Below are 27,691 nucleotides of genomic sequence, written 5' to 3' on the forward strand. Positions count from 1 at the left end.
TTTTTCTTACCCACCCCTTCCTCCATCTCACTTGTCATCCTTCCTACAATTTTGTGAAGTTTGCCAATACCATTTGCTGAAAAGCAGCCCCACACCATGATGTTCCCACCTACAAACTTCACTGTTGGTATGGTGTTTTTTGGGTGATGTGCAGTACCATTTATCCTCAAAACATGGTGTGTGTTATGGCATCCAAACAGTTCAATTTTGCTCTCATCAGACCACACTACATTCTCCCGGTATTTCACTGGCTTTTCCAAATGTTGTGCAGCAAACTTTAAACGAGCTTCAACATGCTTTTTTTCCAGCAATGGAGTCTTGCGTGGTGAGCGTGTAAACAGGCCATGGTAATGGAGTGCATTACTTACCATTTTCTTTGAGAGAACAGTACCTGCTAATGGGTACTGTTGGCTCTTGGACAACTCTTCTGATTATTCTTTTTGCTCCTCTGTAAGAAATCTTGCGAGGAGCACCTAGTTAAAAACAAATTCATGGTGAAATGATTGACTTACCACTTCTGTATTATGGCCCCAACAGTGCTCACTGGAACATTCAGAAGCTTACAAATGAGCTTATAACCAATGCCATCATTGTGTTTTGCAAAAATTAGGTTGTGAAGGTCTTGAGACAGCTCTTTGGCTTTTACCCATCATGGGATGTGTCTTGTGTGACACCTTGGCAATGTGACCTTTAAATAGGCCATCAGTTGGGACTGAACCAGCTGATATTAATTTCCACTGACAAGGGTCTGGATTGCTTTTTAATTACGGACCGCTGTTGTCTTGGCTTTCCATACCATTTTGCACCTCCCTTTCTTCATGATGGTGGAGCATGGAGTAGTGCAGTGCGCTGGGGGCCGCAAGGTTGGTGGTTTGAATCCCAGCTGCCCCCGCGGGGGCCAGCCGTGGATAGCTGGCATTCACTGACAGCCAATCAAATTGCAGCTTTATTTTCACAGAAGACCGTGGTTTGATTCCCGGACGGGGAGAAATCTTAATTTATTTTCATTCATTTGCTTTACAACAGAGTGTACACATGAACTGTTTTGTACTTTTTTGTTTGTTTGAAGAAAAATAAGCCTTGTTATCATTGGTCATTTGTGAATACCTGGCACTCACTGACAGCCAATAAATGTGCATCACTGTTGCCACTGTCTAAGGTGCTGAAACACCTTGTCCAAGGCGCTTTAAAGCTATTGTTATTGTGCTTGTTTCAGCACCTTGCACTGAATTGTTCTCCTGGACTCTGGGGCAAAGAGACACATGAATGATGAAGAGCTTTTTTACAAATAAATTAATGTTTACCTCACTTTGCTGTCTGCTGGTTATCACTATTTTAGTGGAAAGAGTTTGTCCTTTCGCCCTCTCTATACACACCTGGCTGTACTCAGGTGATGTCTCAATATAGTTAATGTACCCCTGACATAATCGTTTGCATCATCATGACAATCATTTTAGCTATTTATCTACATGTAAACAGTATTTCATTATGATCAGCATAATTTGATGGGTGGTACAATGATTAGAATTCACTCACAGGATGTAATGAAGCTAAAGTTCAAACCAGTGTAATGGCTTCAAAACTCATTGATGACATGTAGACAGCGTGAATTAGATGTATTTATTAAACACAACAGGGACATTCCATGTTGACTACAGAGTATTGTAAGTCCTGTCTCCTTCAGCATGTCCTTCTGCTCACTGTGTTTATAAAGCAGGAAGTGCTTCCTGTCTACAAAGGTCCAGTTGGTGAGGACAGCAGGGGCAGAGACGGACAACGTGGCATCTATAAAAACAGAAGACAGAGTACAATAAGTCCTTCTGACCTACAGAATCATACACTTCTGTGGGTAAACATATAATTTAATGTAATAGGACGTGACCTACAAGTTAGTTACTTCTAGTTAATGCTGAATTGTTGGAAAAACATAAATAATGTTTTGTCTTTGTTGTCTAAGTAATATTGACTTAGACAACAGAGAGACTAACGTGTCTCTCTCACCATGTGTTCATGGTCTGCTGATAGTCAAGATGTTTGTGTGTCAATGTCCAGATGATCTAGAGTGAACTTGTGAGGTAAATGTGTGTCCTAAGGTGAACAGCATGAAGGCATACATTTAAGGATTATTACCTTCACTCTGTGTTTCCTAAGGCCTTTTTAATCTTAAGTTTTAATGTTTATCTTCCAGCTACATATTCCAGTCCTTGGGAAGAAGACCTTTGAGTATCATCAATGCACCACTTGTTTGTGTCTCCCGCTTTCAAGTATTATTCAATAAATGTGCTGTTTAATGATTTACACCGGTGTCTTTCACAATTATTACTATTGATAGTAAGTTGACGCAAGAAGGTAACTTTACATCTTCACTTTACTGCAGCTGTACACTAGAATGCTCCCTAGATTTAGTCAGAAAACAGTGCACTGGTTTCTAATTGACAACAAGGAAACCACTTTGAAGACTTTGATGAACACTATTTGTGAATATTCTTAGGATGCAGGTATAGAATACACAGTTTACAGCAAACTGGCGGAACTGTAAGTGATTGAGTATCTTCATGTGGTAGAAACAAAGAATTAAAAGAGAGCAAAAGTTTACTCACAGCTCTGCACTTGATGCTTTGAAGGAAAGATGGTCAACATGGGCCTCCCCAGCTCCTGCTCTTCATCCTTCACTGTGATGTAAACATACAACAATGAACATGTCAATAAATGAACATCTGAAGTGCAAACAAGATGATGTGCATCTCCTTCTGTGTATGGAGGAGCCAGCTTCTTCTGGAGATACACCTGGAGCTTGTGCATCTTCGTACCTGGAGGACAGCTCTTCTTCAGGATGAAGGGTGCAGAGCCGTCATCCCTGCTGTCCCAGATTAATCTGTCACTATGAAGAGCATGACATGTTAATAAGTGTATTGAAGTGTGATGTAAAGTTCACCTTCTGACCATTAAACTATGTAATAAACAACATAACCATGTTTGCCTGTCTGTTCTCTCATTTCCACACAGATGCAGATATTGTACTACAGTAAGAATATCTATCAACACCACAACCTGCTGTAAATACTGTATTTATAAGTAGAAATCCTTCATTCAAGTAACTTACTTGTTACTTAATCAAAGTCTACAGACAAAAAAGTGAGCATGAAAATAAACCATGAGGATTAAAAACAAAAGTAGCCGCGATGCAATATATATTATACATTATCCTAATCATTGAGGCATTAATGTGCTTACATTTGACTGACTTTAATAAGATCCTCATTTATTAGTTGAGTAATGTTACATCTGTGATATGCAACTAGTAAACAATGCAGCCAAACACAACTAACAGGTGACGTGACACTAACATCGCGCGCCTTACCCCTAATTTCTCCCCAGGCAAAAATGTAATCCACGGGTTATAATGCAATGTAAGTCGCTTTGGGTAAAAGAGTCAGCTAAATAACATGTAATGTAATGTAATTATTACACATAACTTTATTTCTGAACTTTTGACTCTTTTGGTTTCTTTATATGTATGTATGTATGTATTACTTGGGTTGTTACCAACATCTGGTAAAAATTTCATGTCAACAGCTCCTTAATATAATACTCAATACTTATTTCACCTGCTGTATGTTAACCCAAACATTGACAGTATATTTAGCGCAGCCCGTTTGACTTTATGGTATTTTTTCCATTGGCATTGGTCCATTCCCTTAAAGCAGGTTTCATTTGGTCCTCCTCACAAAGATCAATCATCTCCAACTCAGCCACGGGGCTTTCAAGCAGTCCGTCTCTGCATTAAATGGGTTAATAAGGAACGTAATCTGTGGCCTTTTCAGTTGTACATCACGGAACCGGATCACAAAGCTTTTGTGCAGGTTTTCAATCAGTGTTGTATATCTGGCTCTTGGCTTATTCAGGGCGGCGCTGGTGACTTGCCCGCTGGATTTTAGCAGAGTGGGAATATGCACCTTGAACAGCTACCGTTTGTTGACAAATGCAAACACACTTTGCACCAGGTCAAGCAGCCTTTTTAACTTATCCTACAGGGTCAGGTTTAGTCTGTCCAAGTGACACAGCGCGTCGACCAAAAAGGCCAGATCCATAATCCACTCGAGGTCCTGAGAGCTGGGGATAGTCCTTGTCCTGCTCTTCAATGAACAGTTTCACAGCATTCAAAAGCTCAAAGAAGGGTTCCTGGCCTTTTGACAGCCAACTCACAGTGCAGCGCAGCGGCAGGTCACCTGGAAGCCCTTCCCTTCCTGGTTAAGCATATGGATTCATGACGTTTAAATTCAATGATTTAGACACAAGTTGCTCCCTGTGCATGATTGCACGCAAATGCAGCCATCATTGTTTCTTTCACATCTATACCACTGGTTCGGTCTTTTATTGGCACAATATGAAGGAGTTCTTCTTTGATCGCACGATCGTTTGACACAGGCCATGAAAATATTGCCTAAAGAGGCTTGTCTTGTATGTCACAACTCTGACACTAAAATACTTACATGCTTGAAGGTCAGAGTGCAACTGTGATTTAATTGCCGTGTTAGTGTCGGACATTCTGTGTTCAACAGTGTGGCGGGACAGTTGGACGTTTGATACCCTTCGTTTTAGTTTTCAGGAGACAAGACTAACTGAGGCATTTTTTTGCCATAAAAAGTTAATCTAACCGATATCTCTTCTTTAATTAATGAATATTACAAACAAACAATCGTTGTGGGTTGTTGCTTTATGAAGTGTGTCAAGTTGTCATTTGTCAAATTGTCACTTAAAAGTTACTGCAATGGCCACTCAGTTAGCTAAAGTCAAATAACAGCATAAAGCTATTTTGTTGTTTTTGTAGCTAGCAGAGTTGAGAGTTCACTTATTCAATTGCAACTTCGGATATTTTAATGTAACCATTTAAAACTCATAACGGCCGTCGACGGCCCTTCTCTCGAAAAAAACTTGAATGATGCCATTCGATTATTTTAATTATAACTCGCCCACAACGAGTTACACGTTAGAAGAGGTAGCTAACGTATGTTATTTGGGGGTTAAAAACCCGCTTTGCATTTTGAAAGCTGTATATTTAACTAACTAGATATTTTCTAATGTTTCTTCTGCATTTCGAATTTAATCAATATGCAATATTACGGCAAGTGTATACTCAAAATTGTATATATATTATCAGGATGTTTTGTGTAAGTAATTTGTTTGTATAGGTTTTTTTTATGGGAAGTATCTCAACAATTAGAGGTAAATGTTGTTTGGTGTCGTAATAAAGAGGGCTTTGTGCTCTTTAAAGGGATAGTTCACCCAAAAATGAAAATTGTGTCATCATTTACTCACCACCAAGTTGTTTCAAACCTGTATGAATTTCTTTATTCTGCTAAACAAAAAAGATATTTTGAAGAATGTCGGTAATCAGACAGAGTGAGTACACTGGTCCGTGGCACTTTCTCAGTTCTCAGCTTTGTATGGGTTTTTGGGAACAGAACAGTAGATATGCATATCTACAGGGACCGCAAGGATAGTGTACTGGTTGGTGGCCCGGAACCCAACGCCCGGAAGTCAAGGCAGCCCTGGAGGTCCAGCCCGGTCCTAGCTCCTGTACACCTGATGGCCGGTTTGCCCCTCAGAACCTGAGGTCCGATATCCTTCAGTGAGCCTATAGCTCCAAGCTGGCTTGCCACCCTGGGAGCCAGCGTACAAGGGACGTCTTGCTGAAGAGGTTCTGGTGGGCTACTCTGGAGAAAGACACCCGGGAGTTCGTCAACGCCTGCCCTGTCTGCAACCAGCACAAACCATCAGGCTCCTGCTGGCCTCCTGCAACCTCTGTCGGTTTGCCATCGGCCATGGTCCCACATCTCCTTGGACTTTGTTACCGGGCTCCCACTGTCCAACAAACATGCCACCATCCTGACAGTGGTAGATCGGTTCAGCAAAATGGCCCAATTCGCTCCCCTCGGCCAAGGAGACTGCTTAGCTGGTCCTGCTGCATGTCTTCCGGCTTCATGGTCTCCCCACAGATGTGGTCTCTGACCAGGGACCTCAGTTTACGTCGGTATTCTGGAGGGAGTTCACATCTGTCATCTGGATTCCACCCCAGTCCAACAGCCAGACTGAACGCAATAACCAGGAGATGGAGATGGCTCTAAGGTGTTTGGTCTCCGGGCATCTAGCGACCTCGTCTCTCTTGCTCATGTGGGTGGAGTATGCCCACAATACCCTGACCGCGGAATGTCCCCGTTCAATTTTTCCACACAGAACCTGATTTATGTTGTTTCCACCCCACACTGTTGTAACAGTCAAGATCTGCCTACTAAATGTCAGATCCCTTAGCAATAAGTCTTTTATCTGCCAGGATTCTATTTTGACAAATGATTTAGACTTTTTTGTGATTACTGAATCTTGGACTAGCCCAGAGGAATGCACACCGCTAATTGAATCATCCCCCATGGAATATTCATCCCCATGGAGTTATTCATAAAAATATTTTTAGTCACTCCCTGGTCTCTCTTGGCTGTTTTTCCTCATTTGAATATCTGAGTTTTATTCATACAAGCATTCCATTCTATGCGTCCTAATAAACAGATCTCCAAAACCTTAATTCTGGTTTTATTCAGGACCTCCTGTCCTGCATTATGGTTCATTATGATAAAGTTCTTATTCTTTGATTTCAATATCCATGTTTGCTGCCCCATTTCCTTGCTTGGTTCAGAGTTCAGCAAACTCCTAGATTCTTTTAATGTAGTCAAATCAAGTTGATCGGACATCGGGGGCGGAAACTGGCCTAGTGTGGTCTTTTTTAAATTTCTAGAGGGTGCTATAGAGGCATCTCTTTATAACCAAACATGAGACCCAAAAATTATCACATTTTTTAAAGTTGTTAAATTTGGCATGGATATCCATGCCAAATTTAACAACTTTCTGAATATGATAAAGGCCCCAAAAAGGCCTGCGGTTTGTGAGAATAATAATAATAATTCCTTGAAATACAATAGGTTCCTCTACGACTAGTTGTAGCGAGGACCCTAATAAGTGAGTCACTTCTTTCCCTAAAACAACTGTTTTTATATCAGAAAACAGTTAAATAAGCAAAGAATTTTTCAGATCTGATCATTAAACATGCTTACGAGCCAATAATCCTTTTATAAAACAATCAATTCTGTACCCCCCTCCCTCCCCCACTGAACCAACCTGCAGATTCAATTCCTTTAAAATAAAATCCTCGAGATTCGGCTCCATTTCAATACAGAACTTTTTGAGCCTGATGCCGACTCACCCCTCTTAAAAGACTGGCCATGGTCACTAATGAACTACTACTTGCATCTGATACAGGCATGTACATTGTTTTAATTAGGGCCTGAGCCGACTGAAAGTCGGGCGAAGCCCTATTGAGTTTCCAAGGAGTATTCTTATTCTTTCGCCACTTCAATCGCACTTCTGGGGCCTTTGCCATATTCAAAAACTCTAGAATTTTTGCATGCGCTTCAGAAGTGCGCAAACTTAGATATTCTTGGGGTTGCGCGATTAGGGGATGAAATAAAGTGCTCTGGGGAAATTTTTGCCAACTTTTACCGATTGACTCGAACCTTTGCACAGAGGTGCTCTTAGATGTTCTCTACAAAAAAAGGAAATCATGGTATGCAAATGGGCTTACCGATTTTTTCTGCCATTTTGAATTTTGTTAAAAACACATTTTTGCGAACTGCTCCCAGACGCTTGGTTCGATTCTTACGAAATGATCCTTAGCTCAATGCCATCAAAAGTTATTGAAAGAATGTTGATCTAATTTTTCATTAAAAGTTATGAACCAATGAAGTTTGTAAGGGGTGTGGCCTGGAAAGGAAAGACCTATAACTTCAAAAGTATAAGGCCTGTCCTCACCAAATCCTTAGGACATGTTCACATTGAGTCCTAGAACATCCCTAAATATTTTCAGACTATTGGGAAATTAGGGTCTGCTAGAGTGATTCTCTTTATTTTTTGCCATTTCCATTGTTTTTTCCATTTACAAACGAACAAACTCCTATGAGAGCTTAAATCCGATCCATTTCAAAATCAGGCAACTTGATCCTGACAGCCGTGGGGTCAAAAGTTATTAAATCAAGAGTTTTCATTAAACTACTTGGGCGTGATCATGCGTCCATTTTGGACAATTCTTGACGATTTTCTTCAAAATGTAAAATGTTATAACTCCAAGGAACATTCAATTCAATTCATTTTATTTTGTATAGCCCAAAATCGCAAATTACAAGTTTGCCTCAGAGGGCTTTAGGGTCTGTACACATGCAACATCTTCTGTCTCGAAACCCTCACATCGGCACAGGAAAAACTCCCCAAAATATGAAAAAACTATGGTAAATTGCATTAAGAGCATTTTTTAAATTGCATTAAGAGCATTTAAACATTTAAACTCGGAGTTTAATAACAAGTGAACATCTGCTTGCAAAACAAGATCATTGAATTTCAGAATTCAAAGACCAAATTGGCAACAAACCAAGAAACCCTAACACAACCTGGGGGGTATTGCACAAAACCAGGAAAAGGGATTAAGCTGAGATATTCAGGTTAAAGGAAAACTAAAGGAATTTAGCTTGGACTTCTTTGCATGAAAGCAGTGCAGCATCCCTGGCTGAATTATGGTCTAGTGTTAAACTGATGGTCCATAGGTATTTTATTGAACACACCGTAAGTAGTAAGAGAAAAAATAAATATTAACACTGATTAGCATCTTATACAGAACAGAAAGAAAACTTAATAATCTAGAACAATATTTTATAAACTTGAACAGATACTAACCGTGTGCCCCTGTCAACCGGGTGCTAAACTAATAAAACAGTGACTCTTTCCGTGTTTTTATAGTTTTCCCCTCCATATAACGTCTTACTCTCGCTTCTAACTGCCCACTTCCGGTTTTCCAACCTTCAAAATAAAAGCGCAACCGGAAATGCTGCGATTGCCGTAGCAAAATGCCTAAAATAAAATACTTTAAAATAGTAACGATATATTCGAATACTCCACCCTATCAGAGGTCCTTTACAAGCAGGTTGAATCAAACCAGGCCAGGTAACCATGGCGATTTATTTTTTGAAGCTAGCATTCACCAGACAGGCTAAAGTTAATCCTGCAGTCTCATGTGTTAAATCAGCTTCTGCTCTGATCAAAAACAAACGTGGTTGACAGTTATTCAGTTATTTTCTGAATGTGTTCAGATGTATTCTTATTAACATGCATAACATGTCACTACTACTGTCACCAGTTTGCTCTTAGACCATACTATTGCAGTTGTTTTGATCAGTGGTCCCCAACCTTCTTTCCCCTCACGGACCGCAAGAAGGTCCGGCAGATAATAAGCATGTCAAAATAACAGAGAGGGTAGTAATCATTGCGGGCGGACCGACCGACAGGACGGGGTTAGGGGGGGGGTGTCCGCTGGTGGGAGAAACTGCCCAGTGAGGAGTGAACAATTGTAAACGTCATGAGGGCAATATAAATAGTCAGTGTGTGTGTGTTTGGCACTGAAGACCATAGCACACATCTTTATTGCCTTCCCTGGCCACATAAGAATGTGTTACATTAAAAGAGGATTTCCACAAGACAGTCCACATATGCCCATATAAATGGGTGATTGGGTTTGATGTGCACTACTGGAAAATGAAGAGGGCAGTTTCTGCAGGTGGAACGGAGTCCGTAGCTGTCCCACCCTGAATCCCTTCCATCACAGGCCTTCCTTGGTTTACAACACGGGCCAATTCCTCAGCTAGGTTGAAGCCTGCATGGTGCTGGTATCCTCCCCCTCTCCCCAAGTGCCAGACAAATGAGCCTTTAACTCCTAAAATCAGTTTCAGATAAAATGTGTGAGCAGGCATCTTGTAAGGAAATTCTACACCATTTGACAACTGTTAAGGCACTTACCTGTCAAAAGGGTGCGGTGCGGGCAGGCAGGGAGGACAAAGACGCAGGGTTTTCCAGAAAAACAAAAACAGACTTTAATAGTCAAAAGGAAGCCAAAAACTCAAAATCCAAAAAGCCGAAATTCAAAATGACATGGGGATCATGGCACAAACAACCACATGCAACATGCACACAGGAAAACAGGAACAATGACACGACCAGGGACACCAGGCACACAGGGCTTAAATACACAAGGGAGGTGCAGGTGATTGGACACAGGGGGAGACAATCATCGACACTGCAGACAATCACAGGACAAGGAGGGAAGTGAATCTACCCCAGGGACACAAGAGACATGAGACTACAAAATAAAACAGGAAGAAAACCCCAAACTGTGACACTTACCAGCCTGCAATTTTTAAAAATGTTATCTTGACCTGTTGCCAGGATCTTTTCCAGTCTTATTTGTTCTGTGCACATTACTTTAGAAAGATATTTAGAATTAGACACATATTCTTGCATTGTGAATAAGGGTTTGAAATTACTTTAGGGTAAATTTCCAGAGGAATATGAATTGCTCACTTTTAAGGCAAAGTATAGGCTAAATAATAATAGATTTTATTCATATAGTGATTTACATGCTACTCAAAGACACTACAGTAAAACCAGTGCATATAGCACATAAACACAGATACAGCAATAAAACCAACACATAAAATAATCATATTAAAAGCAATTAAAACATTGTACAGTAGATATTTTTAAATCCCTTCTGCATTCAGTCGGTCCGCGAATGTCTGCCAGGCTGTTTCTCTCGTTTTAATTACAGCTGCCGTATTCCTTTTTTAGCATATTTATATTTCATATTATATGCTTCACCTCCTCATACATATCCACGATCAGTTGCTGCTCAGTGGGGGAAAAAATGTCGTGCAGCGTATTCTCTATTTCTGTATCAGTAAATCTGTGACGGATACTGTGGTCTACTTAAGAAAGCTGTGGACGTGGACTTATCCCGACTATGTACACATGAATCGACTTAGCTCCCCCTTCTCATCCCGACATGGCAAAAGTACAACCAATGAGCCGCGACGAGCGGGTCATATAAAGTCAAGCTGCACTTTTTCACGTATCCTGGTTTTCCTATACTTTTGGGCAAAAAACCCCAGATAGTATAATCCCTATACAATTCATCATTTGTCTTCACTACTTATTTAGTGACAACTGTCTAAATACTAGATTTGTTTGCTTTTATTATGAATGGACAGGAACAAAAACAACTGCATTGTTTTGTCTGTAACAAGAAAACTGCAAACTGTGCATTGGTGTTTTTGGTCAATATCCCACTGGCATTTAGTCAAAACACACAGAGCATAGATTAGTCCAACAGAAAGGCAATGCTGCTGACATGTCGCATACATCATACAGGACAATCCATTGCACCCATCTACTATTCACAGTCTATAAACAATCTCAATTTTAAGGTAAAGGAGTCTCAGTGGTTACCTTTAGGGGAAAGAAAGAAAGGCCTAACAGCTCCTTAATAACGAATGGAGGGATTCCGACTTTTACAAAGAGTGGGTCACCCCATCACAAACAGATCTCAGGCTCATGCACACCCAAAAGTTACAGTAGATTCAGTAGGTTTATTACATACACATCATTCCTCCTCCATTCACATCGAAACATCATCGAAGGTTTGACAGCAGCCATCTTTAACAAACCCGTAATAATGCATGCTAATTCTGCCCAGGTTGATCTCGCAATTGGCGCATTGTTAATAGCACCGTTTTCATTATGTGAACAACAACCTGCCATTGCTCTCACTGGCCTCTCATCCTTTGTCCCCCCCTCTTTTTTCATCTGTGCTCACATCGGCAGCTGTATCATTTAATGAGATCACACTTCATTAAATAAGGGCCCCCACAACCTTCCCCAGGTCTTTTTAATGCAAACACTTCAATTAGCTGCAGCGGATGACAGCTGATAGGAGTCGGTACAGAAGGAGGAAGAGAAGGAAGGGAAGGAAAGAGGTGATCTAATAAAGCTGCTGTGAAAAGTAAATGATTATTTTATTTTAATGGAGTACTGTGTGTAGCTGCTGATGTGTGAGTTCATGTGTGTGTAGTGCTCAGATGAACATATCTAAGCCTTCATTTGGTCTCCCTCAGCACGTACAGAAATAAATGTTGGGTGTCTAAAAAGGTTGTCATGGAAACAACACCAGGCAAACGCCTGCCATGTCAAAGTGGGAATATATTTCATGAAGTTCCTGCCATGTTAAGTGTATGCACATCTGTTCTAAAATGAACAGTGCATGCAGCTTGTTCACTATATTCAGAGCCAGTCAAATACAGTACAGAGCTCTGCTCACGATCATGAAGAGTATGTGTTGAAAGATGAAAATCAACATTGTATTTTAAAACAGAACAACAAAAGCTTAAAGATGGAGTTGGAGGAAATATTTTAAAAGCCTTGATTTTCTTGTTTGAAAGGTGAGATACACTGTTGCAGATTATAGCCCATGGGACAATGTCCAAACATTGTTAGCACAGGATTGTCCATTTGGAGGTCTGCTGTTTGGACAAAATCTGTGTTCCGTGTTAATCTTAATCTGTTAATCTTTTCCAAACTATGGTTTTCTAAAAGTACTTGGCAAGTTTTTCCCGGTTACAGTTGGCCCCCTCTTCAAGATGACATCACCAGTTTGTCTTAAAGGTAAACACTGTTCCATTCCAAACAATGTATGTACAACAAGATATACAATCAACACTGTCATGTTATTAGTATAGTGATATTTGTTTTACTGTGGGCACTTAATCAGGTTCAAATAAATATACATTTTTATTGGAACTGTAATTTACCTGGAAACAACTATTAAATAGGAAACAAGTTTTTTTGGCGTATTGATAACTTTAGCACATTCTAGAGGTTGTAGTCAGGGCTATAAATATGGTATATCTCATCACCTGGGTCAGGGATGAAATTCCTGATGAAGTGATTTAATAATTGCTTGTTTTTTATGTCAACGATCACCCACAAAACAACCACCGCGCAAATAAAAATTCCAAAGCGGTAAAAGTATTGAGAAAATGACTAACTCCTTATTGGTTATCTAGTCTGAAATATTAAACAAATTGAAAGAGAACAGATCTTAATCACGGCTTGAATGTGGGAAGGTATACGAATCTTCCTTTCATAAATTTTCTGTTGGAATCATATAAAGTCATGCAAAGTACTGTTTACGAAGAAAAAAAATGCAGTGTGCTCTGTATTTTCCTGAGATAGATGGTTTCCCCTCCATCCTCTGCTGGGCACTCACATAATATCCAGTGAACTCAGCCCAATTTCTTCTGAAGTGAGATCCGGAGGAGAACTACTATTGCACGTGTGGAGTCACTCTTTGCATTTCTCCAACTGGTCACTATCAAATATTAATATTTCTCTCAGTGCAAAGTAAATGTGGATTATAAAAAGAAAAGAGAAGCGGCACTAAGAAATGTGCTTTAGAGGAGCGCTCAGAGTAATGCACACACAAATCGAAAGACCTCCAGGTCAGCACAAATATCTTGGAGATGACGAGAATTTCATTTGGTGCGTTTCTACGAAGCTCTATTTGCTCAGACTATAAAAACATCCGCATCAAAGTATTACGGTGGAAATAAAACTCCCTATCGAGGCAGGAGAGTCAGAGACCAGCACTCAGGCTGAACTTAGCTTTTTCTGCTTCTCTTTATTGGTTTGATTTCCCGTTACTATTTCATCTTGTTTGTGAAAGTCACAAATGGTTGGTCAATGGAGTCACCATCCAAACATTAAAACTCCCATTAATGAAACTTTAAGTGTCCCATTTGCAATTAAAGAAGAATGAGCTAATTGCCAATTCACCATTTTCTTGGAAATACTAACAGCTCAGCCCTAATTTTTGGAAAATTGAGGCAGCAAAGAAAGCGGGAGACAAACTGACGCAGAGAGTAGACATTTGTCCTCCTCAGTAGTGCTTGTACATACATTATGCAATAACCAAGTGTGAAATGGAAATCTATGAACCCTAAAAGTATAAAAACGGTAATCCAATTTGCCCATTACCTTTGAGTGAGCTTTTTTTATTCTCAATTACAACCAACCTTGATGCCTTCACCCGTGGGCTGCGCCGTTCGATTGCTCCATGTCCACTTTGTGTGTGAGGCGATAAGCATGGCCCACTATCTTAACAAACACGGCTTGAGCTGTTTGCATGTGGCTATCTAGAAGGCAGGTGTGCAGGGAGGCTTTGACTTTGTTAGCTGTATTCAAACACAGGCAGATTACATCTATTCATCCAGCGCCAGAGGGGCCTATTTAACACAGGTTGGAGACATCTGTACGCAGCAGAGTGGACTGAGATAAGATGGAGAGAGGCGGCGGGGGGAGCCGACCAGATATGGAAATGTGGGTGATGTGCTGAAGCAACACGGTGAAGAGATGAAGCGTGGGGGTGATTGACAGCCCGGGGGGGGAAGACGTATGCTGTAGACGAGAAAAAAGAGAGAGGCAGAAAAAGGGGGAAGTAACGGCACATCTTACCTGTGTGAAGTTGATATGATGAAGAAAATGTCTGCTCTTGATGAGGATGACAAAAAAATGAGACATAACAAACGATACAAAAGAAGACTTTTACTTGAGCCTTTTGCCTGTATGCACGGCTTCGATGTCTCTAAACTGCCCCTTCCTCGATCACAGCTTTGTCACAGGGTTATGACTGCATAGTGAGAAATCGTCTCTCAGTTACGTATGTAACCTTCGTTCCCTGAAGGGAACGAGACCCTGCGTAAAGACGCTGTGGGAACGCCTCTGTGTGACCGCGTCATGAAGCACGTGAAAAATCGAACCAATGGCGAGCTGGTACGTCACAGGCGGGCGACATCGGGACCAGGGCGCACTAAAGGGACCCGAAGGGCAGGACCATTCAGACGCTGTGGAAACCCTATACCCACTCACCATATGAACAAGTCTGGTCGCCTGGTCCAACGTCAGAAACGGGGGAGTACAGAAAGCCTGCAGCACAATAGGCCCGACCGAAGCGGACGGGACCTTAGGAATGTAGCCGGGGGAAGGAAGTAGGAACGCCTTCACCATTCCGGGTGCAAATTCCAAGCATGATGGGGTCACCGAGAGGGCTTGCATATCTCCAACTATTTTGAGGGAAGAAATAGAGAGCAGGAAGAGAGCCACATACTTCACTGCGACCTCCGCCATGGGCTCGAAGGGAGCACCGGAGAGACCCTCGAGTACGATGGCCAAGTCCCAGGACGGAACTCTAGTGCTGGCTGCTGGCCTCAGCCTCAGAGTGCCACGAAGGAAGCGGTATACTAGCGGGTGTCTCTCCAGAGAACGCCCCTCTAGTGGGGCATGGGATTCCGACAGGGCCGCCACATATACCTTGATGGTGGACGGGGATAAACCTGTGGCAAAGCGCTCCTGCAGGAACTCCAGTACTGAACCGACCGGGCAGTTAACTGGGTCCAGCTGACGTTGCCCGCACCAAGTGGCAAAGAGCTTCCATCTACCGGCATACGCCTTCCTCGTGGCGGGGGCTCTAGAGTGAAGGATGGTCTCCATGACCTGGGTCGAGAGACCGGCTCCTAGGAGGCGGGTCCCCTCCAGGGCCACGCCGGCAGTTTCCATGGCTCGAGGCGAGGGTAAACGATGGACCTCAACGCCTGAGACCGCAGGTCCACCCTGATGGGGGTCTCCCACAGAGGACCTGCGAGGAGCAACGAAAGGTCTGTGAACCATACTAGAACCCCTGGGATCAGCGCAACCAGGGAATAACACAGAGGACGAATTGGCGTCTCTCTGGAGGTAAACAGGTCCAACTCGGCCATGCCGAGGTGTTACCAAAGGAGTTCCACCAGACCGGGATGGAGTCTCCAGTCCCTGGGCCTCGGCCCCTGATTCGACAGAGTGCCTTCTCCCTGGGCCAGGGCCCGCAGGCCACGCCGAGTGACCTTGATCAGACGGCGCTGGTTTCCCCTCGGGGAGAACCTCCTGGCCCTGAGCCCACACTGAACAGTGGGTGGCTGGCCTAGCTTGACTGCAAGAAGGGTCCAAACTACTCGAGCGGGAGACGGATGTGCCCGCGTCGTGGTCGAATCCCGAATAACGCCCAGGAAGGTGGTCCAGTGCACTGGGGACAGCAGTCTTTTCCTGGCGTTGCGTCTCAGCCTCAGACGGGTGATGCGCTGCTCGTATGGCGCTAAAATCGACCTGTTGCTTGTAGAACTCAAAATGCGGATGCCCTGGAGACACTCTGGCGCTAGGGCAGCATTCGGTGAACATCTGGGGGGGCTAGACAAGGTGGAAGAACCAAGAGGTGGTAAGCTTTGTCCCAAAAAGCGAACCCTTGGAACGATGAGGTAATGGCTGTATTGTAGCCGTTTTGGACATTCTTTCTTATTTAACATTTCTGTGTTACATAATTGTATTGTTTTCTTATTTGAATATTGGAGTGTCATTTCCCTGCACTTAAGGATGATTTGCCACCTGAACCGCCCATTAATGCGTATCACCTGGACAGCTCGTTTAGTCTCACCTGAATGGGTTAAAAGTGGTGTCACCTGGCCAGCTGGGGAAAGTTGAATGGAGAAATCTGACCAGACCCACGGCCTTGACTGGATCTGGGAATTGAAAAATTTGGAATGATAGAAAGGCCGCCACATTTAAGTAAAAAAACTTCATGGATTACTAGAGAAGTACTTGGAATGTAGGATGAAGATCGACCAATGGATATGGAGGTGGAATGAACTTGGATACATCGTAAGCTTGTGAGTAGTTTGAGAATAACCCAATGTGTTGGGCTGGACTTTGAAGCACTGATTTAAGGAAATAAAGTGGATATAAGTTGGAAAAATTTTGAATTTGACATTGAAGTGAATTTAATTTTGAATTGCTGGAAAAAGAATTGAGCTTAAAATGGAGGACGATGAAAAAGCCATTGAAGAAGAATGTGAACTTTTTAAGTTATTTAGAACCCGGAGAGGCAAACTCAGCTTTCTAACAAGAAAACACAATGAAATTGAGACTTGTACACAAGCAGGAGAATCGAAAGAATTAGTTAGTAAGCACATGGAAACGTTTAATCATTATTTGGAAGAATTTATGGAATTGCAAGTTGCAGTTCAGAGTTTGATAGTGAGCCAAGATGAGCGAGAAGCTGACCATACCTACTGGTATGAGCCAAAGTTAATTGATTTGAAGGCGTTTATTGAACAAACGCAAGCATGGATGAGCGATGATGTTGAAACACCAGATGATATTCAGCCCGAGGACAGCGTTTCCCAAGTAGGGTCGTCTCTAAAGGCACACGGCAATGGTGCAGTTGGCGATGCCAAAACCTCTGCTAAAACACCTGACAAAGCGCCCAGTAAAGTGTTGACTGCTGTCAGCAAAGCCTCCAGCAGAGGAAGTAGAACATTGGGAGCCTCCTTGGCACAAATGCAGGCCGAGATAGAATGCGCTACTATACGTGTAAAAGCGCAAGCATTGCAGGAAAGGCATGCGCTGGAATTAGAGGAGCATCAGCTAAAAGCACGCAAAGAGGCGTTGGCTTTAAAAACAGACTTGGCCGTAGCTGATGCAAAATTACAAGTTTTTTCCTCCATGCAAGACCAGCAAGAGAGTGATGTTGGAGCTCAAAGAACATCAAGTAGCTTGGTCACAGCCACCAGTGCAAAAACCTTTGAGAACAGTGGAAAGACCAAAGAAACCCCGTTAATTTGAAAATGGCTCCTTTATCATTTCCCCCAGGCAGCTTACCCCAACCATCACCTAGACTTAAAACAGAACGTAGTCCAGTGCATATTCCCCCAAAAGACCTTGTTGATGCTGGAAGCGGTGCTCTTGCTGAGGTAATGAGAAAGCACAACCAGATTACTGAAATGCTTGTTGCACAGCAAAGAATGTCCCGCCTACCACCTGTGACAATTCCCATTTTTGATGGCAATCCTCTTCATTTCAGATCTTTCATCAAAGCCTTTGAGCAGGGCATAGAAACCCAAACTGACAACATGCAGGACCGTCTTTATTATTTAGATCAATTTACAACTGGTCAACCCAGGTGCCTAGTGCGCAGTTGCATGCACATGGATCCAAGTACAGCATATGATGAAGCAAAAACTCAGCTGGAATGGAACTTTGGTAATACAGTTAAAATAACATCTGCATTCATGGATAAAGCTCTGAATTGGTCGGTTATCAAACCAGATGATGCTTCTGCTTTACGATCCTGTGCTTTGTATTTGCAAAGCTGCTTCAACACCATGGATGAAGTTGGTCACATTGATGAATTAGAAAACTCAAGCAATATGCGAATGCTTGTGTCAAAATTGCCTTTCAGATTGCGCGACAAGTGGCGCATTGCTGTGTTTAAAATAGGAGAGAAGTGCAAGCATAGGCCAAGATTCAAAGATCTTCTTGAGTTTATACAAAAGCAGGCAGCAGCTGCATTGGATCCTGTCTTTGGAGAGGCCCAAAACCCAAGGGAGAAGGCAACCTTTACAGCAACAAAAGCAGCTCACAAGCCCAAAGGCAGTAACTTTGCGATCTCTGTCGCTCCTGTGTCAGAACAGTCCAATGGCAAAACACAGTTGAAATGGAACTTAAAATCAAAGCCTGAAAAGGAAAATGGACTCCAAACCCACTGCTTTTTTTGTGGTAGAAACCATTTCATTGACTTGTGTGAGGCATTCAAAGAAAAACCCAACAAAGAAAAGATGGACTTCATCAAGTCTAAAGGCTTATGTTTTGGATGCTTGAGACATGGGCACATGAGTAAAAGCTGCGCTGAACGAATGGCATGTGAAATATGTGAAAAGAACCATCCAACCATTCTTCACATACACCCAAAAGAAACCCCCAAACAGTCTCAAATGAATAAGCCTGAATCTAAAACATTAATTTCAACAGCTCTGGTGTCCTTCGAAGCTGAGAACCATACTGGGGCCGGAGCAAAAGAGTGTGCACTGTCTGTCGTCCCAGTGAAAGTAAAGTTGGACAATGGAACCAAAATTGTGGAGACGTATGCCTTCCTCGATCCAGGCAGCTCTGCCACATTTTGCACTGAGGCGTTGATGATGCAGTTAAATAGAACTGGAAAGAAAGTGGAAATACTGCTTAAAACCATGGGACAGGAAAAGCCTGTAAGTACCTATAAGCTCTCTGGATTGACAGTTTCTGCTTTAAACGAAAATACTTACCTGAAACTGCCTGATGTATATACCCAAAAGTCAATACCTATCACCAAAGAAAACATACCTAAAGAGGAAGATGTAAGGAAATGGCCTTACTTGAAGGATGTTGAATTGCCACTGATTAATGCAAGCATTGGGCTGCTTATCGGTGTGAATGCTCCTAAAGCACTGGAACCTTGGAAAGTAGTGAGCAGTGAGGGTAGTGGGCCCTATGCTATGCTAACTCGTCTTGGGTGGGTCATCAATGGTCCACTTAGTCACTATGAAGGTGGTGGTGGGCAAAATTGTACTTTTGCGCAAGTGAACCGCATATCTGTAAGCAGTTTGGAAGAAATGTTCATCAGACAGAATAATCAGGATTTTGTGGAACACTGCGATGAACAAACATAAATGTCTGTGGAAGATAAACAGTTTATGGAAACCATGTCAAACTCTGCTGTGCTAAAAGATGGACACTACCACTTAAGATTACCTTTTCGTAACCCTGATTTCAGAATGCCCAACAACAAACAGGTGGCCCAGCAGAGAGTGCAATACCTGCTAAAAAGATTTAAAACAGATCAGTCATTCTATAATGAGTACAAGGAGTTCATGAGCAATGTCAGCGCTGAAGGACACTCAGAAATTGTGCCATGGGATGAGTTGGAACCTGAAGAGGGGAAAGTGTGGTATATACCACATCACGGTGTTTATCATCCGCAAAAGAAAACACTGCGTGTTGTGTTTGACTGTGCCTCAACTTATGCTGGAGCGTCATTGAATAAGGAACTCTTGCAGGGGCCTGATTTGACAAACACCTTGCTAGGTGTGCTCATTTGCTTTCGTCAAGGTCCTATTGCCCTTATGACAGACATCGAGGGAATGTTCCATCAAGTCAGAGTGGCAAAGGATTATGTCAATTTCCTGCGCTTCCTCTGGTGGCCCGATGGCAACATCAATAAAGATCTCGTTGAGCACAGAATGTTAGTGCACATCTTTGGAGCAGTGTCCTCCCCTAGTTGTGCCACACATGCGTTGTTAAAGACTGCTGATGACAACCAAGATCTCTACCCAAAAGAGGTTATAAACACAATCCGACAAAAATGTTATGATGATTGTTTAAAGTCTATTTATTCTGTACAACAGGCCATCTCTCTCTACCATCAGCTGACAGAAGTGTGCGCCAAAGGGGGCTTCAGACTCAACAAGTGGATCTGCAACGACCGTGCTGTTCTATCCCAGATCCCAGAGGAAAACCAAACGAAAGGTGTAAAGACACTAGACCTGAGCCGGGACCAGCTTCCCATGGAAAGAGCTCTGGGAGTGGAATGGGATGTGAACACGATGTGTTCACGTTCAGCATCGCAAACAAACACAAGCCACTGACGAGACGTGGAATTCTGTCTGCCGTAAGTTCCATATACGACCCCTTGGGCTTTTTGGCACCTGTCATACTTACTGCTAAACAGATTCTGCAGCATCTCTGTAAGATGAAATTCAATTGGGATGAGACAGCTCCATTGGAATTGGCTCAAGAATGGCAAAGATGGGTGGATGATTTGCTTCTGCTTAATTCATTCAGCATCCGTAGATGTTTCACTCCCAATGATTTTGGTGAAATCACGTTGGCACAGCTGCATCACTTTTGTGATGCCAGCAAAACTGGATATGGTGCTGTGTCATACCTTCCGCTATCAAACAGCAAACAAGAAGTGTGTGCTGCCTTTGTTATGGGAAAAGCAAGAGTGGCACCACTAAAACAAATCACCATACCACGCCTGGAGCTTGCAGCTGCTGTTCTGGCTGTGCTCTTAGACAAGATGCTCTCAGCTCAACTGCAGCTTAACCTGAGTGAGTCAGTCTTCTGGTCAGACAGTATGACTGTTCTCAAATACATCGCAAACACCACGACACGGTTTAAAACCTTTGTGGCCAACAGGGTGTCTGTCATTCAAGCACTGTCCAAAGTCACTCAGTGGAGACATGTCCGCTCAAAGATGAATCCTGCGGATGCAGCCTCTCGTGGCATGAAGGTAGGCCCTTTTTTAAGTTCTTCTTCCTGGATCAGTGGCCCTGATTTTGTCTCACAGCCCCAGAGTCAGTGGCCTGCAAGCATGAAGGAAACATCTGTCCCTCTAGATGCTGATCCTGAGGTGAAGGGTGAGGTTCTGTCTTGTGCTGCTGTATTGAAGAAAGATAGGTGTCCCTGTCCCACAACTAAGCTTCTGGCGTACTTTTCCAGTTGGGCAAAGCTTAAAAGAGCTGTGGCATGGCTTTTAAAGCTGAAAGAAAAACTTAAACTGCAAGTAAAATAAATAACATGCACTGTGAAAATGAAATCTGTGTTAAACAGGAACATAGGTGGAACTCGCAAATCTCAGCTGATGACCTGTCTTTGGCTGAGGAGGCCATAGTGTGCTTTGTGCAAAGAACACATTATGGAAAGGAAATGGCTGCTTTGAGCTCTGGTGCCGTGAAGAAGTCAAGCCATCTATATAAGCTTGATCCAGTGGTCATTGATGGGGTGTTAAGAGTTGGCGGCAGATTAAGCAAATCAGCCTTACCTGAGGAAACAAAACATCCTGCAATATTGCCAAAAGAAAGTCACGTTTCAAAGCTCATTCTGCAGCATGTTCATGAAAGAGTTGGCCATAGAGGACGAAACCATATGCTGTCCACTCTTCGTCGTCATCATTGAATCCCTCATGCCAACGCAGCAGCACAAAAGGTCATCAGAGAATGTTTGGTGTGCAGAAGACAGTGGCAAAAGCCAGTCCACCTTGAGGTGGCACATTCTCTTCATACAGATTCCTGTATAAGTGCTATCAGGAGATTCATCTGCCGCAGAGGACAAGTAAAGGAAATCCGGTCAGACAACGGAACCAACTTCGTCAGCTCAAACCGTGAGTTAAAGCAATCCATCCAAATCCAAGATTGTCTGATGCAAAATGGAATAAAATGGACATTCAACCCCCCACATGGAGCCCACCTTGGAGGCGTGTGGGAGCGCTTGGTGCAGGAAGTTAAGAAAATCTTGTGCTCTGTGGTAAAACAACAAATTTTGGATGACGAGGCCTTGCAGGCAATCTTCTGTGAGGTAGAGGCAGTATTGAATGACCGCCCAATCACCCCTTCTTCAGATGATCCCAATGACATTGAAGCTTTAACCCCAAACCACTTGCTCCAGTTAAAGGCCAAACCCATCCTGCCACCTGGATTATTCAAGAAAGAGGACCTCTATGCTCGCAGGCGGTGGAGGCAAGTTAAATACATTGCTGACTTATTCTGGAGAAGGTGGGCGAAGGAGTATCTGCCCATGCTTGTCTCAAAAATCGATTGAGTGATTAATTCCCCAATAGACCTGTCAATGACCAGTCCTGATGTTTTGCCTTCCATAGTGTCTGAAAAAGATGATATCCGCCTGTTCAACAGTTTCTGATTGTTTACAATGTATGGTTAAGACCTGTATGTCTGATTCTCAGTCAAGCAACTCTCACTCTTCACCCCACTTTTTGTTCCCTCCCACAAGCCATCAGCCTCATCTCTTTCAGCTGGGCAGAAGCATTGGGCCTAGCTGCCCTGCTGACAATCGGAATTGGAGTTTATTCCCCAGATGCCCTAATGGGTTGTTGTCCCTGCTGCATTGTGTCAGGGTGGAGACAAGGCTCCTCCAGATGTGGATTCTCATGGTGTGACGCCAGCCAGTGTCAGAGCTGTAAAATAAACAGACTGTCTCTCATAGTGCTGTCACGACCGGACAATGATCCTGAATCCAAACGCACGACTCGTACAACAAGGCTCTTCAAAAATCAAAGTTTTATTAACAAAACGTGGCAGGAGCCGATGAAATGAAAATCACTCTTGAGAGAGGAAAAAACTTAGACGGAATTGAAGAACAAAAACAAGTCCATAACGTAAGCTCTAGCTGGCGACACGATGGATCCATGACATGGGACAAGACGAACTGGCACAGGACAAAGGGAGACTCAGACAATATATACACACACAAGGTAGGGGCCCACAGGTGGAAACAATCAGGGGCAGGGCAGACAATCAGACAGACACAGGAGGAAGGGGCGAGTTGCCTGACACAAGCGGGTTAATTTTCAAAATAAAACAAACTTCGCTAACCCAATTTCCTGGACATGACAGTACCCCCCCCTTTAGGGACGGCTCCTGACGGACCTTCACGGTTATGAAAATCCCTGATGAGTGCCGGATCCACGATGAAGCTGGAGCGGACCCAGGAACGGTGCTCCGGGCCATAGCCCTTCCAGTCCACCAGATATTGGCGTCCCCTCCCCCGTTTGCGAACAGCCAATAGCCGCTTCACTGGGTAGACCGGGCCCTCGTCAACCATCCGGGGAAGAGGCGGGGCAGCGGCCCTGGGCACCATAGGGCTTTCCTTAGCGGGTTTCAGCTTCCCAACGTGGAATGTAGGGTGTACCCTTAGGGACCTGGGAAGGCGCAGACGAACAGAGACAGGGTTAATTACTTTCGACACTGGAAACGGGCCCACGAACCTGGGGGCCAATTTCCGGGAGGTGACGTGGAGTGGCAAGTTTCGTGTGGAGAGCCAAACTTTCTGGCCCGGCTGGTATGTCGGCGTTGGCTGGCGCCTGCAATCAGCGGCCTTCTTCATGCGTTCTGCACTGCGAAGGAGGATTTTGCGGGCAGCTGCCCAGATTCGGTGGCAGCGCCGGACCATGGCGTGGGCGGATGGGACGACGACCCTTCTTCTCAGTCTCTTGGAACAGGGGCGGTTGGTAGCCAAAGGCGCACTGGAAGGGGGTCAGCCCCGTGGCCGCTGTGGGGAGCGAGTTGTGGGCGTATTCAACCCAGGCTAGGTATTTGCTCCAGGAAGACGGGCTCTGGGATACCAGGCAACGGAGACTTGTCTCCAGTGCCTGGTTAAGGCGCTCGGCCTGTCCGTTGGCCTCTGGATGGTATCCAGATGTGAGGCTGGCAGTGGCCCCGATCAGCTTACATAATTCAGTCCAAAATTTAGATATGAATTGGGGCCCCCGGTCTGACACCACGTCTCTGGGAAACCCATGGATGCGGAAGACATGGTTAAGCAGGGTTTCGGCGGTCTCCTTGGCCGACGGGAGTTTAGGGAGGGCAATGAAATGCACCATCTTTGAAAATCTATCCACCACTGTAAGGACAGTGGTGTTACCTTGGGAGACTGGGAGGCCGGTGACGAAATCCAGCGAAATCTCAGCCCAGGGTCGACTGGGCACTGGAAGTGGTTGCAGCAGACCCGAGCGTGCCTGGGAGGAGGTCTTGTTCCTAGCACAGACTGGGCACGCGCCCACATACTACCGGACCTCGCGCTCCATGGCCGGCCACCAGAACCTTTGTCTGATGGCGTATATGGTTCTCCTGATCCCTGGATGGCAGGTGAGCTTCGAGGTGTGAGCCCAATGAATCACCTGTGGGCGCAAAGCAACCGGGACAAACAGGCGATTAACTGGACAACCACTAGGTGTAGGGTTCTCACCGTTAGCACGCTTCACCTCTGATTCTATCTGCCACGTTACCGCTCCTACCACACGGTGCAGTGGCAGGATTGGCTCTGGTTTCTTGGCAGTGGGCTCGGGGTCGAACAGACGAGACAGGGCATCTGGCTTGGTGTTCTGGGACCCCGGCCTGTAGGACAAAACAAAGTCAAAACGGTTAAAGAACAGAGTCCATCTGGCTTGGCGAGAGTTCAAACGTTTAGCCTTGCGGATATACTCAAGGTTTTTGTGGTCAGTCCAGACAATAAACGGGTGTTGGGCCCCCTCTAACCAATGTCTCCACTCTTCTAATGCCAGTTTTACAGCGAGCAACTCACGGTTACCGACGTCGTAGTTCCGCTCCGCCGGTGAAAGTTTTCTAGACAGGAAGGCACATGGATGTAGCTTGTGGTCCTTTGCAGATCGCTGAGACAGGACCGCCCCCACCCCGTCGTTAGAGGCATCCACCTCCACCACGAACTGTCGACTGGGGTCTGGAACCGTGAGGATGGGGGCCGAGGTGAACATCTCCTTGAGCCGGGTGAAAGCCTCCTCAGCTTGGGGAGACCACAGAAACCGAGCTTGGGGAGAAGTGAGGGCATGGAGAGGGGACGCTATGGCGCTGAAGTTTCTGATAAACCGCCTGTAGAAGTTAGCAAAACCCAGAAATTGCTGAACCTTCTTGCGGTTATCAGGTGTAGGCCACCGAGCCACAGCGCTGACTTTAGCCGGATCCATTTGTATCTTTCCAGGGGCTATGACGAAGCCCAAAAAAGACACAACTTTGGCATGAAATTCACTTTTTTCAGCTTTGACATAAAGCTGGTTCTCCAGCAGGCGCTGGAGAACCTGGCGGACATAGCAAACATGAGTGTCTTGGTCAGGGGAGAAAATCAAGATATCATCTAGGTAGACAAATACAAACTGGTTAAGAAATTCCCTAAGCACATCGTTAATCAATGCCTGAAATACTGGCTGAGGGCAATTGTTCGTAGTGCATTTCACAGTTCACGATAAAGGATTTGCATTCCCCAGACTCAGCGGAGAACTTCTCGGGTGGGGCAAGGCGAAGAGCCTGGCCGTGGGGAGCTGGAACTGGTGGTGCTTCGGCAGCAGTTGGTGCGGGGGGTGCTGATTGTGCTTGAGTCAAATGGGTGAGCATCTGATGAATCTGATTTGATAGAAGATTCACCTGGGTCGCCATGGCGGCTTTGAAGTCCTCCTGGCCGCTTGCCAGCTCTTTTACTCCGTGTTGCAGGGCGGATAACTGATCCTCCTGCTGATTAAGGCGGGTGCCTTGGGAGCAAATTGCTGCCTTTAGGTGGTCTGAGTCGGCTGGGTTCATGCTGGCCAGTTCGTTCTGTCACGACCGGACAATGATCCTGAACCCAAACGCACGACTCGTACAACAAGGCTCTTCAAAAATCAAAGTTTTATTAACAAAACGTGGCAGGAGCCGATGAAATGAAAATCACTCTTGAGAGAGGAAAAAACTTACACGGAATCGAAGAACAAAAACAAGTCCATAACGTAAGCTCTAGCTGGCGACACGATGGATCCATGACATGGGACAAGACGAACTGGCACAGGACAAAGGGAGACTCAGACAATATATACACACACAAGGTAGGGGCACAGGTGGAAACAATCAGGGGCTGGGCAGACAATCAGACAGACACAGGAGGAAGGGGCGAGTTGCCTGACACAAGCGGGTTAATTTTCAAAATAAAACAAACTTCGTTAACACAATTTCCTGGACATGACAAGTGCTTAATTTTTTCACCCGGCTACAAATGTTCCTCTGTTTCTACTCCAGGTCCACTTTACCTTCCATCACTCTATTTTCTAATAGCACATGTATGTGGCTGTTTTTACTTAAGTTATTAAGATACAAATTTGAAGATTCTAGGTGTTCTGATTTGAGTGATTTTTCAAACTTGTTAAGATTTGGCATGAGGACACGCAGGGACATGAGACTGCAGACACGGCTCCTTTGTACTGTTTTACAGCTGCTTGAGAGAGGGCACATCTGACATCTAGATATACCGTAGGCCTGGTGTTAGTTCTCTTTAAAGGCATGATGACTGACTTTCCTTTTGGGAACCTGATGCGATTCTGTCTGATTTGGAGGCGATTATGATGAAAAAAATGATTTTCACAGGTCTGTACAGTCTTTGGACTTATTCAAGTTGTGGGTTACTTCCAAGTTTATATAATGCAAGAGTACTGGAAGGAAGTCAGCTTAACATTTCAGTGACCTAAACAGAAATGGTAGCCTGCATGAGGCAAAGCGGTCATCACAGACAGAACAATGATGCTGGCGCCAATCCCCTGGTTGGATGACAAATCAGATAAAGTCATCCCTTGCACTGCAGACAACCCTCTGATGACTGTGACTGACAGTACAAGTCAGCTCCTTTTGGCTCCTTCCCTCTAAAAAGAGGCTGTTGTAAGTTGAGAGTGCCCACAATCCTTGGTGTCTCACAGCGACAAGAACGAATTAAACATTTACTCTAATGGAGAAGTAATAAAAACTGGATGATGGGCAATTGTAATGTGAGTTACAGCAAAGAAGATTTGAGATCCCAAAAGAAAGCCACTATAAAAAAGATGATTATGGGATGATGAGGGAGGACTGGCTGAGATCGTGCCCTTGATAAAGAGTTCAGAAAAGAGAGTTCTATTGACCCTTCCTGGTCCCAAGATATCCTCTAAAAAGCTTTGCGTGCAGAATTGTCACAGAACAGCAATAGTTAAGAGTGCAAGACAACAGTAACCATTCAAAAAAATCCACCGCTGATGAATAATGTAATGGCATGAATTATTCAATAATTTGGCTTTTTGAAAGTGATGTTGCATATGATTGACTGCTCATCTATATTTTACAACTGAGCTCTGTAGCATGATGCTCACTATCTTTACCGTCTCGCTCTCTATAGAGATTATAAGACAGTTTGAGGTTGGGGTGGGGTACAAAAACCTAATGTGTAAAAAGAAATAACAGGTAGTGACCAGCGCTTCAACGGCCATCATTGCCGAGCACGCTCCATCATAGAGCGTGCTATCGGAATCATGAAGACCAGTTTCCGAGCCATCGTCCTGCGCTGGAGG

At 44.1% G+C, this 27,691-nt stretch overlaps 2 long non-coding RNA genes across 3 annotated transcripts in view; one reads left to right on the forward strand and one right to left on the reverse strand.

The window, feature by feature from the left end:
• Nucleotides 1–27,691, forward strand: part of LOC134132835 (uncharacterized) — a 391,917-nt gene that overhangs the window by 353,569 nt on the left and 10,657 nt on the right. The gene's annotated exons all lie outside the window — the stretch shown is intronic.
• Nucleotides 1,607–10,109, reverse strand: LOC119228698 (uncharacterized). Of its 2 annotated transcripts, XR_005121542.2 has the most exons (4): nt 9,892–10,109; nt 2,811–2,881; nt 2,601–2,672; nt 1,607–1,785 (listed from the first exon to the last, which is right to left on the reverse strand). It is a non-coding gene; the product is annotated as an uncharacterized LOC119228698 (long non-coding RNA). The 2 variants fall into 2 exon arrangements; XR_009957002.1 differs by lacking the exon at nt 9,892–10,109 and having other exon boundaries at nt 2,811–3,859.

The sequence above is a fragment of the Pungitius pungitius genome, chromosome 10 (genome assembly GCF_949316345.1).
Source record: "Pungitius pungitius chromosome 10, fPunPun2.1, whole genome shotgun sequence".
Classification (NCBI taxonomy): domain Eukaryota; kingdom Metazoa; phylum Chordata; class Actinopteri; order Perciformes; family Gasterosteidae; genus Pungitius; species Pungitius pungitius.